Source organism: Rhinopithecus bieti, unplaced genomic scaffold (genome assembly GCF_001698545.2).
Source record: "Rhinopithecus bieti isolate Rb0 unplaced genomic scaffold, ASM169854v2 scaffold_23826, whole genome shotgun sequence".
In the NCBI taxonomy this organism is placed as follows: Eukaryota; Metazoa; Chordata; class Mammalia; order Primates; family Cercopithecidae; genus Rhinopithecus; species Rhinopithecus bieti.
Genome location: NW_016811267.1, coordinates 132,735 through 147,721, shown reverse-complemented (window position 1 = coordinate 147,721; position 14,987 = coordinate 132,735).

The window sequence follows — 14,987 nt, the reverse complement described above, 5'->3', positions numbered from 1 at the left end:
TTTTTTTATTTTTTTTTTTGAGACAGAGTTTCTCTCTTGTTGCCCAGGCTGGAGGGCAATGGCGTGATCTCGGCTCACCACAACCTCCGCCACCCGGGTTCAAGCAATTCTCCTGCCTCAGCCTCCCGAGTAGCTGGGATTACAGGCATGTGCCACCACCCCAGCTAATTTTGTATTTTTAATAGAGATGGGGTTTCTCCATGTTGGTCAGGCTGGTCTTGAACTCCCTACCTCAGGTGATCCACCTGCCTCGGCCTCCCAAAGTGCTGCGATTACAGGCTTAAGCCACTGCGCCCGGCAGAGAATTTCAAATGTATACAGAAGTAGAAGGAATAGTATACTCCCATCTGCCAATTTAAGCCTCATGTTTAATTTTTGCAATGATTCTGTAGCAAATGACACCCTCCAAGGAGAAGGGAAGAAACGTGTTAGCTAGCAATGCATTAAAATTCAGAGAACTATATAGATTCAGAGTAAATATTATTTTACTTACGGAGAAAAATCTTTTAAAATAGAATCCTCAAAATATTGTATATCACCATTTGGCAGAGTGCTTCGCCATCATTTGTTTCTTGGAGAAAAAATAAAAAGATAAAGAAACAAATTAAGTTCCAAGATTTACTAAAGCAAACCAGAGTAAACAAGCACATAAAGGTATATGTAACCTTTTCTGATTTCAAGTTTTATTCTCTCCAATCTCCTATGTATCTTGCTTCTTCAGCTACTATCTTAAATGAGAATATATGAATGAATTTTGGTCTTGAAACTCCTGAAACTTTGGATAAATCAAGGCAGAAAATAGAGTTCAGAAAATGTAAAATATTTCTGGCAGTAAGCAAATAAAAAACTACAGTTTTTTTCTTCATATCCTGTGATATCAAATAATTTTAATTATTTTTTTCTTCATATCCTGTGGTATCAAATATTTTTTCTTCATATCCTCTGGTATCAAATAATTTTAATTACCCAGAATTCCCAATTCCTTGATCATTCTCACTCAGGAAATATCTACAGACATTCTAGCCATGAAACCTTGCTGTTCAATACAGTCACTACCGTAAGGGCCAACTGAGTACTTGAAATGTGGCTGATGTGACTGGGGAACTCTTTTTAATATTGCTTAATTTTAATTAATTTAATTTTAAAATATAATAGACTGAATTTTTGGAAAAAAAATTAAACATCTTTGGAATGATGGGTATGTGAATCTACACTTATAATTGTAAATTTCATGATATTTGATTAGCATTTCCAGTTAAAATTTGGTATCTTGATTGAGATGTGTTCTAAGAGAATTATTTCATTAAAATTGCTATATTGATTACATTGTTATACTGATGGTATTTTGGATACATTGTGTTCAACAAGATGTTACTTATAACAATCTCACCTGTTTCTCTTTGCCTTTTTTAATGTGGTTACTAGAAAACATAAAATTATGTTTGTTTTTTGATATTTCCTAATACTTATTATTTAAGTATTAAATATTTCTAGTTGACAATGCTGCCCTGAATAGTTTTCAATATAATTGCAAATAAAGTCTGCCAGTTTCTCACTGTTCCTTCTTGTTTTTTCCTCCTTGTTTTTTCTTTTTTTCCTAGAGTTCAGATCATCTTTGGCTTTACAGAGCAAACATATTTTCCAATAAATGCTATGTCACCACACCCAGTGACTCGCAGAAATAACCAGACAATTTACATAAACCAGTCAACAGCAGACACATTCGGCATACTTTTAGTTAGTTAAAAATCTGTATGTTTTATGAGTGGACTTTTATTACTGTCCAGATTCAGTCTGAAGCAAAATGGTGTTATTAATAGTTAAGTTCTGTTTGTTTCCTTCTACATTAGTTTCCCGCCTTGTGGAAATCCTACCTGCCTCCCTTTTGTGGTATCTAGTGTCCTAAGCATCACTTCTTGGAAAGGTCTGCTTAAAATATTATGTTTAAGCAATGGCTTACAGATAATGGTTTAAAGATCACGTACTTTGACTTAACCTGCCCCTTATCTGCATTTGCCAATCTTACACACTGTTCTCTATGGTGCTAACAGAGTAATTTGGCTAAACTGCAAATTCATCCACATCACTCTTCCTGCCTGAAAGTACAGAGGAAAAAAACTCAAACATAGCATAGGAAATAGGCCAGTTCATGAGCCAGGCCTTACTTTCTTTTCACTCCTGGGGCTTCCTGCTTTGCACTTTATGCCCTAATAACATTGAACAGAACAAACATTTCATGCCTCAGTGCTTTATCTCAAGCCATTTCCTTTGCCTACAAGACCCTTTGACTTTTCAAATATGTGCAACTGTTGTAACATAATGATGCAGAATAAACTCTACCTTAGTCAGAAGTAATTTGTTTGCAAACAAACAAACAAAACAAACAAAAGCTCAATCAAGGTGATCTCAGATAAGGGTGACTTATTTCCAGGATGTAATAGTGTATTACAACCCTGAGGGAAAAAAAGTATAAATGAAATTCATCAGAGCTTATTTTTCACTCAGTTCTTCTTTTTCCCGTGCCTGCAGAATGACATTTTTCTTTTCCTGCTGCTTATTTTGGTTTCAAAAGGCCTACAATACTGTCAACAACTCCTGAGTCTAAAATAACTTTGAGACCCAGTACCTATTCACCTTCTAGGGCTCTCAGGGTTCCAATTCCAAGAATTCCCAGGGGATAATCTGCTTGGGTTAACTCCCTTTTTCTGTTGGTGAGAAGGTAAAAAACAACAACCAAAAAATCTCTACATATGGGATTTTGATTAGAGGAAAAATTGGCAACATGCCTAGTATATTGTGTTATCTTTGGAAAAGAGAGCAATGATTTAAATTATTTACTGTGGAAATTATTCTCCACTTATCTTTAATATATGCACTAGAAATTTGGAAAATACACAAAATTGCCAGCCAGTGATTCATACTTGTATTTTAATTATTTTAAAATGTTATATTTAATAAATAGCATTATATTAATAAATTTACTATATCCAGAAATGGACAAGTAACCATTAAATATGTATTCAATCTGCAAAACAATATAGATGGGCAGTCAGAGCACATTTCAAGGCCTATGAAATTAGATTCAGAGAGGTTAAATACGTTGTTCAAGTCCTCACATTTAGTATGTAACACAGCCAAAAGTCAAACATCAATCTGACCATAATTTCTATGCCTTCTTTGAATAGTGGAGTCATTCCCCAATCAAAGAGGCATGTGATCTTGGATCTATGTTGGTAGTAATGTTCTATAGTGATGCATCCCTGAAGATTTAGGAAAAATAAAATAAATTCATAATAATAGTAATAGAAAAACAGCAAACACTTAACAGTGCTCACCGTTAGCAGACACTCTTTTAAGCATTTTTACGTATATTAACTCATTTAATCCTCACAATAAGGCAATAGGGCAGCTTCCATTACTTCCCCTGAGAAGGAAACTAAAACAACTCAGAGTGGATCACAGCTAAGAAATGGAAAATAATGTTAAATATCCAAGGAACCTACGGGTCAGATACTCTTAACTGTAAAATGTGGATATATTAGCAAATACAAAGTTATATTAATCAGCAGAAAAGTTATGAGTAATGTCCATAACCTAAGCATGAAGACAGAGAATCAGAAGAGTTAGAGAGATTAATTAGAATTGCCTTTTCTAAATGTATTATTTTTCCCAAAAGAGTGTTCTACTGACACAAAAATCCACTTGTCTGAATATAAGGATAATTTTAAAGATTTGTCACTACATTTTAGCCTCATGCCATTAATCATTCAAATCATATAACCCCCTTGCTTTGATTCTGTGTTCACCTAGCAAGTTTTAATTATACTATATTTTCCTACATGAATTTCTCAGCCATAAGAGACTGTGATATTTAGAGAGATTAAATGTATCCTCTCTAAAATTGTTTGTAATTTCAGATGAACAAATTCTCATTCATGTTACACAACAGTAATGTCAGTTGGTAATGCACTTCTCTATGTGTACTGTCAAACAGAACTTTAATATTCCAACGAAAGAGGCTGACCACGATGATTTATGAGAGGTACTTCACCAAGAGCCCAGCTTAACTCTGTGAGAAATTTCAGTGGATGCCGTAGCAATATGCAATAACATGTTTAGTTTCTTTGCCCTACTGCTAGAACCAATTGCTAAGCTTTTTCCATCGTTGCTTAAAAATCGCCCCTGAATGAATCCCTTGTTCCTTCCAGTCTCCCATTGCCATTTTAGTGGCTGAGATCCTCAATAAACAATACCGTGGATACCACAAGATGGTCTTCTCTGCTTCTCCGGAAAGCAGAGAAGACCTCCTTTCTCTAGCACACCACTTTGAAATTAAACTTTTAAAATCTTGATTGACCCCTTATTCTTTAATGACTCTCCATACTCAGTGTGATAAAATGTCAAATCATACAAGTTGATATCTAATCATTATTCTTGAAAAACTCATAGTTTCCAGATAGCAGCTTTTCAGAATCTACATATATTTTTGTAAAATGTAATGTCTTGATTATTTTCTCAGTTAAGTATACTCAGAAAATGAGAGAAAACATAAAGGATTTAAATGTTTTCTGTGATTCTACCACTCAGGCAAATATTTGTCTTTTTGAAGGATATTTAACTTTTTATCTTATTAATGATTTGTACACCTCCCATAGTAGTTCTATCTTCAGACCCTTCCTCTATTTTATCTTGGGCTTTGAATATTTATTCATTTCTAAAATCATCTTTTCTATTAATTGCATTAGAGTTTTCCCATATATGTGACATTATTTTATCAGTGTGACATTCTCTTTTTTAATGTTTAAGCTGTTCTTACTGCAATAACGACATACAGAATTTAATCTAAGAGTATGAAATCTGGTGACAAAATTCCTGAGTTTAAAACCTAAATCTTTGTTTACTAACTGAATGTCCTTCGTCGATATACTCCAGTTTTCTCAACTACAAAATGAGAATATTAATATTGATTTGTGGAAAACTTAAATAAGTTAATATATGTTAAATTCTTAGTAGAATGCCTGGTACAATGCAAAGATTTAGTAAATTCCATTATTACCATGATAATAGTAACTATAATTATAGTAACTAATGAGAATGGTATTGGTATTGTTGGTAATTATGATCATGATGACATTGACGGTTACAATGATACTCTAAATTCCAATATTTTTTTTTCCTGTAATCAAACTTTTTCTAAAAAGTCTGAACTCAATAGATGTTTCTTCAATGTGATGTTTCAACTACTTGGGTGCAGGGACTATCATTCTCATGTCACTGAAAATGCCTCAAATACTATTTTTCCATATAGCAGGTAACTGACAATATAAAAGGGAATATATATTGAAGTCTTACGCCCCAGTTATTACTCTAAATGTTTTTTTACATATTAGGCTATTTAGTCCTCAAAAGAATCCAACAAATTAAGTATAATTATTATCACAGTTTTAGAGATTAAAAAAAATTAAGACACAGAATTGTTAAGTAACTTGGCCAAACTTCCTAGCTAGTTGGTGACATTGCTCTAGAGTCTAAGCCATTAACCACAGTGATGCTATTTTTTGGTAGTAGATATTTAAGAATTGCTTAAGAAATGTTTAGGTGAGAGTCTGGCTTTTGTAGTATAGCATTGTACTCTGCTGTAATGGATGATTGTTAGTATATAGCAATATACACACAAAAAAGTACATATTGTTTAATATTTTAACACTTCCAACATGTTTAATAAATTATCTTTCTGCTCTCCAAGTTGTAGCTTTTAAAAACAGTAAAACAAGATTCAATACTACAGAATCTTTTTTGCTTCCATCAAATGAATACAATTCTAAAACTTTTAAAGAGAAAAAAAAAAAAGATCATAGCTAATCGAGCAATCTCCTGATTACTTAAAAGCTTCAGAGATCCAAATACATAGAAATCAATCTAGCTTTCCATTTTGTTTTGTTTTGCTTTCTATCTAAAGGAACATAATTTAACCTGCCAATGACATAGCTTGTCTATAATCTTAACTTTTCTGATTCCACCTGACAGATATTGAAGAGATGAGTGCCACAAATGTTTCATTGCAAAGAAAGAAACCAATTGTTCTATCAATTTACAGTGACATTTTCACAACAAATACTATTTTGAAGATTTTTCTGCCTGAGCTGTCCAAAGTGCCCTGCTTCTGTTCTCAACATATCTAAATCCTACTTATGCTTTCATAGCTCCTCAATTTTCCATGAAGCATTTCATGATGGCTAGTAACTTTAGAGTACTTTTCTGTGAACTCTGCTGTAAGATTTCTCCACTGAACTCTTTATGTTTTACTAGGAATTTAGATAAAGTTTTGAAGTTCATTATTAACGTGGAGTTTAATCACTTTAACAAATAATTAGCAATTTATGGTTGAGCAATTTTTTTTCCAAATTTGAATCATTTGCATTCTCAACTAGATTCTGTTTCTTTAGCAAAAGTCTTGTTCATGTAAAGCTGTTTCAGAGAATAACAGACTGTGAATTATATGTATATATGGGATACACAAGGATAGTAACATTCTCTAGATTAATTCCCAAACAGGTTCATTACAGCAATACCATTTTAGTCTAAGTCTGCTTCTGAAGCTAGGAGTTTCCATCCTAAGAATGGGCTGAGCTATCCTCTACCCCTAGTCAATGCCACATAGCCCATTCATTTTCTACATCTTGAACCACCTTGCTTTTTACCTTCCATTGTGGTCAGTTTTTATCACCATCATGGGAGATGCCATATGGAGGAAGGTTTCCATATCTAAAAACCTAATGAGATGTCCACATACAGATCTTTTCAGACAAAGTATTTAGCCATGAGAGGGTGTGTTGGGCAGCAGGGAAAACAATTCAGGTTAGATAGCGTTTTTCCCCTTTGGCCTAATCTAGCATCATTTCTTCTTCCCTAATGATAGAAAGAAAAAATAATGAATGCTTGCTATTCTCATGCCTTGGCTTGGGCACTACTGTTTGTTTCCCATCTGGATATTGCAGAGTTCATGTAAAATTATGAGTACTTCCCTCTCAACCTTATCCATCATTCTGTATCTTCACAATGGTTTTTTCCCTAGTTCTCAGGTATGGTTGGTTCTCAGTTAACACTGCATTAATTGATTAATAGTAAGGCTCAAAATGATAAGCAAAATATGGGTAAAATTGAATGATTGACAGTTTATTAAAATGAGTAACAGATATCATTTTTATCCACAGTGTTCTTAAGACTTTCAAAGAAAGAGGAGCAGATGAGACTATGCCAGGACCTGTCCTGAAGCTCCAGCAATTTCTAAAATATTCACCCAGGGCAAACCTGGTCTGTGGCTTATGTGGATTAAATAAAATATTCACATAGACATCTTTGGAAAAAAAACCAATTTCTGCATTCTCTTGAAGTGAACAGGAGGCAAATTATTGAGTTCATTTTAAATATAATTCCTTTCTCCTATATGTGTACACAATTGCAGTGCAATCTGAATATATTACAGTTAATATATTCTTCTCCAGCATAAGCTTTCCTGTACAGTCCCAAAGGACTGAACATGACCCACTCTGAGTGTTCCTTTCCTTCCCATCCCTTCATGACATCACCGTGCCTGGAAATGAGGTGTGTATTGCCTAGCAGCCCTGCCAAATAGTTGCAACTGAGGCTGTACTGCATTGTGCTGAGAATGCACAGCTAAAGAAATGGAGTTAATAGACATAGAATAGTATTTCAATTACTTGGATAATGAGACAGGAAAAATTAGAATAGGATAATAACACATTTGGAATCCAGGATTGAGAAATTAATTCATTTGTTTGTGTTTTTTGCAAGCTGAGAAAGACTTGAGCATTTTTGACGTGTCCAAGAAGGAATGGCAGTAGCAAATCACTGTCCAGGGTATGGCAACCATTAGCTTCTTTTCTGCCTAAAACCTGAGTTAGCTAGAGGAACACAGGCAAGGAAAAACATAATTTTCTTATTTTCCTTAATCTATACCAATTGCATACTCCACTTAAACAGTTTTAATTAAGCATGGAGGAGAAAAGAAGGAGGTACTGGTATGTAGAACCTATTGCTCCTCAGCTCATGTATTTGGTCCCACAAATAGATGCTACTTCGACATCTGCCATTGTGAACAATGACATTGCTAATGTATAAAATGCCTTTGTGAAATTAGGAAAAATATGCCCATTACTCAGAGAAGCACCTCCACTCCAGGGAAGACACATTAATTAGCAGAATGTAAGACAGATTTTAGCCCCCATTTAGCTCTTTAGTCAGAGCACGGTCTCCAGAACATCAGCTGTACAACCATATGGAAGACTAGCTAGGAAGGTATGACGGTTTCAATAATTTCTCAAAGATGAAAATGAAGAAAGTGAGGTGAATATGCAGTGCCAGCCAAGAAAATAGATTCTGCGCTAATATCATCAAATACAATACTTAACTCTTTTAACAACATTTTACACCACTTCTCTGTACAAAAGGTGGATTCTATTTTTCATCTTGTTAAATTCCCAATGTTACTCCTTATTGGTGTTTCCACTCTGAAGCTCACATAATTATAGTGAACATGAATTCTTTCTTATTGGAAGAATTTAACTCTTTTATCTTGTTATGTGAAACAAAGCTTAGTAAGAGAGAAAATAAGGCTGCATATCCTAGCAGACATATCAAGTGTAAACTCCCCAAAAGAGTACCAGGGCGAGAAAAGCACTATTAATCAAGCAAAGCTAGTAGTGTTGGATTTTCTGCAGAAAATGAGAATACCATCTTAACAAACTCTTAGTAGTGTCTCAAAAGTAAAAAAAAATTAGTGGAAGATTTTAATAGACAGAACTGACAATAGTTTATAGGGCTCAGATAACATTTATTTAAAAACTGTTAAAATATGATTAAGAATTTTAAAATGGTGACAGCAGAACATTAAGCCACACATGGCTATACAGGTCACATGCACTGTGAAGCTAGTCTGTTAACAGAGTTTTAGAGCCTGAGCTGAGAACTGCTAATGTAGTTTGTGAAAGTAGAAAACTGGCTGGGATTAAGCACAATTTATATCTTGATATTTCTGGATTAGTGGACAGAGTAAACTGAGTGTCTTGAAGTGAGCTTTGATGAACAATCTATTAATGTTGAAAAGGAAAGTGTTTTAGTTGGTTCCCAGCCTTAACTTCCTGGATCAAAATTGCTACATTAAGTACATTAAGTACCTATGTTATTTTTGCTTGCTTCCAGTATTATTTAGCATAGAAACAGGAAAGTATTCATGACCACAAAATTATTAATACAATTACTGAAACATATTTTGATTTGGAAAGGGGAGAGTTCCCTGACCCTGTTGTGGGACTTGCAGCAGGGGTGTGGCTTGTTTTTACTCAGCAACCACACACTCAAACCCCTTACAGGAGGGGGAGCATGCAGATGGGCAGGTGCAGGAGCTGGGGTGAGGGCTTTTGGGCTCTGGCCCCATGGTACCATCTAGGACAACTAAGTGTTAAACCAGCTCACTGGAAAGTCAGGGTGACAGCTTTTACACCCTGCACTCTTGGTAGCTGGGTTCTTGTCTGGTGTCCAGGAAGAATTGGGTCACATGAACTTGAAGGATGGTGAGTGCAGGGATTTTACTGAGTGATGAAGATGGCTCTCAGTGGGATGGATGGGGAGCTGGAAAGGGGATGAAGTAGGAAGATGATTGTCCCTGGAGTTTGGCCATCCCATGGCTGATCTCCTCTCTGACTGTCCCCAGCTGAACACCTCTCGATGTTCATATGCTCCTTCTCTGCTGTGCCACTCTGCCACTCTTCTGCTCTGCTGCTCTTCTGTTCCTTTGTTCATGGAGCTTGGGGTTTAAATAGGCACAGGATAGGGGTGTGTTGGGCCAAAGTGATCTTGGAAAAGGCAACATTTGGGCACAAATCAGGAATTCCTGTTCGCATTTAGGCCTGCAGTTTTCCAGGCTTGAGGATGGGGCCTTTGCCCGGAAACCTCCCTCTTCTACCCAGTATTTCCTTGCCTCCTGTCCATGTCAGTTTTAGTTCTTATATATGTCAGTCTTTCTTCCTTCACCCAAAACTATGCATAGTAATGAGTTTCAGTCCCAAAACAGTTTAACCCAGGACAGACAAGTTTTGTCCCAGTATCTTTTATCTCAGTAAGAAACAATCATGTTCACTTTAGTTCTCAAGTCTCCTCTTCACATTTTTGGTCTACCTTAAGCTGATAATGATAGATGATTATTGCCTGGGGTCATAATCAATACAAATGTTACCACTGTTTTCTGTGTTATGGTAGTAAGTAGAGTTTCTAATGATTGCTGTTCTAATATCTGAAAGTAGTGTCAGATTTTTTTTTTTTTTTTTTTTTTTTTTTTTGGAGACAGAGTCTCGCTCTGTCGCCCAAGCTGGAGTGCAGTGGCCGGATCTCAGCTCACTGCAAGCTCCGCCTCCCGGGTTCACGCCATTCTCCTGCCTCAGCCTCCCGAGCAGCTGGGACTACAGGCGCCCGCCACCTCGCCCGGCTAGTTGTTTGTATTTTTTAGTAGAGACGGGGTTTCACCGGGTTAGCCAGGATGGTCTCGATCTCCTGACCTCGTGATCCGCCCATCTCGGCCTCCCAAAGTGCTGGGGTTACAGACTTGAGCCACCGCGCCCGGCCTCAGATTTCTTATTGATTGGTTGGTTGAGCATTTGTTGGGAGGGTACATAAATTAAGCCTTAGAAATTACACATTTGAGGAATGCAACACAAATACTATAAAAAGGATAATAGTCATAATATATAGACTACTTCTAAGCCAGAAGCCAAGAGTATCTCCATTAAATAAAGACACAAAAATATCTAAAGTCAATAGCTTTGAAAAGGACTCCCAAATAAACCTGCCTCTTGATGTTCACATCTCTGAGTAATCTTCTTCCCTTGAATAATTTCTTTCTAATTATCATCCCTGAGGGTATGACACTTCATGACAAGATTACAAGAGATTGTAAATTTCCTTTTGCAGCAAACTCTCCTTTTGCTGGCTTTGAGGAAGCAGTCTGCCATATTTTAAGCTAATACATGTGTATTGTTTTATATTATCAAGTTTGTGGTAACTTGTAAAAAGGGAAGAATAACTTATACAATAACCTATTGCAAATCCAAAGAGCTCACAGATGAGATATGTTGGTATTAGTCTAATTATTGAATCTTTTACAACATTTTTCATAATAGAAAAAGATCCAAGAGAAGTAGATCTGTAGGGATATACATACAGCATTCTTTGCCTAGTGTGTTCTACTTCAAGAAGACCCTATTACGTCAATATTGGATCTATTTGGGACCACAATCTGCACAATTTTTTAACAACTTCTCATGCAAAAAATTCTATGGCCTTAATTACACTATCCAGTTTTCATAATATTCTCTGCATCATAATGTGTATATTATTCCTACTTTTCAAGTCAATTATACCACATTAAAAAAAGAGGCTTGGGGCAGATGAAAGTAATTCAAAAACTGCTCCCTGGTTGCTAAAATTTTTAGAAAAATAATCAAATTCATATTGAGGCTTTTTTTCTTTTAAATTAAATTTCTTAATATATTCTGAGATGAGAAATTGTTGAGCCTGAAACTGACCTTTTTTAATAATATCAGAGCATTTCTTGAATGTTGGCATCAGTTTATCAAGATATTACACAATTTATGGGGAGTAGTCAATAGGATTGTGGGCCACAAAACTAATACTAGTTGTTAGAATCATTTAAATATAGGTTTTTGATAAAAGTACCCATATGCGTTTGCTGAATAGCAATGAAATACTTTGGCACTCTTTCCAAGATTGGTCTGACAGCAGGAAATAAAATGTTTGGTATAGAGACCATCAGGGAGACTTAAATAAGGGAGCTTTTTTGTGCCTAAGCAATGTATCTTCCTTGTAAGATCTATAAAATCTGATGGACTCTTAATACATGCCATCTGGATTTAAATGGTTTAAATATTTTTCAAGTTTATTTCTGTGAATGCTTAGGTAAAATAGATTACTTCCAAGACAGATTTTCAAATATTATTCCTGTGGTAACAAAAAGCACTCTTTAGGAAGGTTGTGATAGAGGTTGTGATAGTTTTCTGGATGCCTAGCTTGTTGTATTTATTTCTATCTAAAACCTCACTTGATAAATGAATCTGTTTTCCCAGATCAACTGATTTAATACAGAAATGAGTATCAAAAACAAAACTGAATGACACACAACAGAAGGCGAATACAAACCCAAAAGTTTGATTGTATCAAATTCTAGCTAAGTATTGGGAAACATAATAAGAACTGAGAAAGAACAACAAATAAAAATATTAAGGATAGAGACTGCATTGACAGCATTTTTAAGAATTAAAAGTGCCTGATAATAATCCAGTACCTTAAACTATTAAAGAGGAAAGAAAACAGATGGTATGATAGAGAGATACAGAACATACAGAACTAAGAACATACAGAACATACAATGTATGGCCTGGTTAGCTGGCTCTTGCTTCAAGTATATTTGAAGGATGATGTCTACTTCATGCTGTCATCTGGAGGTCCTGGATAAAAGCCATCTTGTCATTTTGCATGGTTTGGCTCTTTGTCCCCATGCAAATCTCATCTCATATTCTAATCCCCATGTATCAGGAGAGGGACACGGTAGGAGGAGATCAGATTATGGGGACAGTTTCCTCCCTGCTGTTCTGTGATAGTGAGTAAGTTCTCACAAGAACTGATGAATTTAAAAGTGTTTGGCAATTCTCCCTTCATCCTCCCTCTCTCCTGCCACTATGTAAGACATGCCTTGCTTCCCCTTCATCTTCTGTCATGATTATAAGTTCCCTGAGGCCTCCCCAGCCATGTGAAACTGTGAGTCATTAAACCTCTTTATAAATTACCCAGTCTCAGATAGTATCGTTATAGAAGTCTGAAAATGGACTGAACATCACTCTAGAAGGGCTCTAAGAATCTCAGCTTTCAGCCAGGCATAGTGGCTCACGCCAGTAATTCTAACACTTTGGAAGGCCAAGGCGAGGGGATCACTTGAGGTCAGGAGTTCCAGACCAGTCGGGCCAACATGGTAAAACACTGTCTCTACTAAAAATAAAAAAAAATTAGCCAGGTGTGGTGGCATGCACCTGTAATCCCAGCTACTTAGGAGGCTGAGGCAGGAGAATCACTTGAACCCGGGAGGCAGAGGTTGCAGTGAGCCAACATCATGCCATTGCACTCCAGCCTGAGAGGACAGAGTGAGACTCTGTCTCAATAAAAAAAAGAATCTCAGCTCTAAACCTTCAATTTCCATAATAGTTGTTAATAGTGCCTTATTATGTCTTTTTCTATGAGATTTCATAGCCATCAACAGAATCTGTTGTCTTTTGGAAAAATCTGGGTCTTCATGTTTTAGATCATGCAAGTAAGAGTTTTGTTTAGAAAGATGTTGAGTCAAATTTGTTGTACTGATGAGATTGCCTGTATTACATGAGTCCTTTGCGGCATTGAGCTTTGTCTATTTGCAGTAACGCAGTACTAAAATCAGGTGTCAAATCTGATTTGGCCAGTTTGTTACTAAATCATAAGGGGAGACTTGGCGAATCCCAGTAGAAATTGATCTTGTAAGTAAAACCAATAGCAAAACTTTAGACCATGAAAGTTTGAAGATCTGAGAGCTTTGCTAAGTTTAGTATTAGAGTTTTATACACATATCTATGAGTATCCTATATATAGTTTATATAATATGTATATATTTTAATGAGTATTCATTGTGTATAATACTCATTATAATATTCATTACATATAATACTCATTATATATAATACCCATTATAATATGAAAAAATGTTTCTGAGTAAACAGCAAGATTTTACAAAGCTCTTTGATGTAGTTTCAGTAACACGGCTCCTCCTGTCCTTGAAGAGATTGGTTAGCAAATATCTGGTTGAGAATAAAGGGGTAAATGTAAATTTGCTATTCTCAGAACTGTATTTTTCTGGAAGTAAAATGCTTCAAGTTATCCCCAAATAAGCAATGATAAAAAGTATTCAGAACCCATTGTAGGAGATAATTTTTTAAAAATGTAATTAGAGGTGTTCAAATGAACTCTGAGGGGTAGACTTTAGTCCATGCTACTTACAGTGTTTCCAGGATAAAACTGATGATGGGTAAAACAAACACAGAAAACCCTCATTAATTTTAGTCAATTTTTTCACTGTCTATCTCGACTCAGTAAAGTAGCTCTTCTTTTCTTTTTGTGGTGGGTGATTTCATGTAACATCCTTGCAAGGTCTCGTTTGATTTTCTTTGAAACTAAAATGCAATCACCATGAAAACACGAAGGATAATCCTCATGTAATTTTCGGCCCAACTCTATCTCTTCTCTGATTATGAATCTAATGGCTAATATTATATAGTAACCTCTTTAAATCTCACCAAGTATTTGGACATTTGAGTTTACCATGGCACTAGTATTTTAGAGACTGTCTCATGTAATCATCAATCAGAACATGTTCTTAAGTATCCATGTTATCTATCGTACTTCAGTATTTATAATAGTTTGTAGAAAGTAATTGAGTACTTAAAAGTCTTTTAAGTTTAAAAAAGACTTTTTAAAGAAAATGTGGCACATATTATTACTCATATTCTCACTCATAGGAGGGAATTGAACAATGAGATCACTTGGAAATGGGAAGGGTAACATCACACACCAGGGCCTGTTATGGGGTGGGTGGATGGGGGAGGTATACCTAATGTAAATGACGAGTTAATGGGTGCAGCACACCAACATGGCACATGTATACATATGTAAAAAACCTGCAGGTTGCACACATGTACCCTAGAACATAAAGTATAATTTTAAAAAAATGAAAAAAAAGGACTTTTATTATTTATTTATTTATTTATTTATTTATTTATTTATTTATTTATTTCATACTTTAAGTTCTAGGGTACATGTGCACAACTTGCAGGTTTGTTACATATGTATACATGTGCCATGTTGGTGTGCTGCAC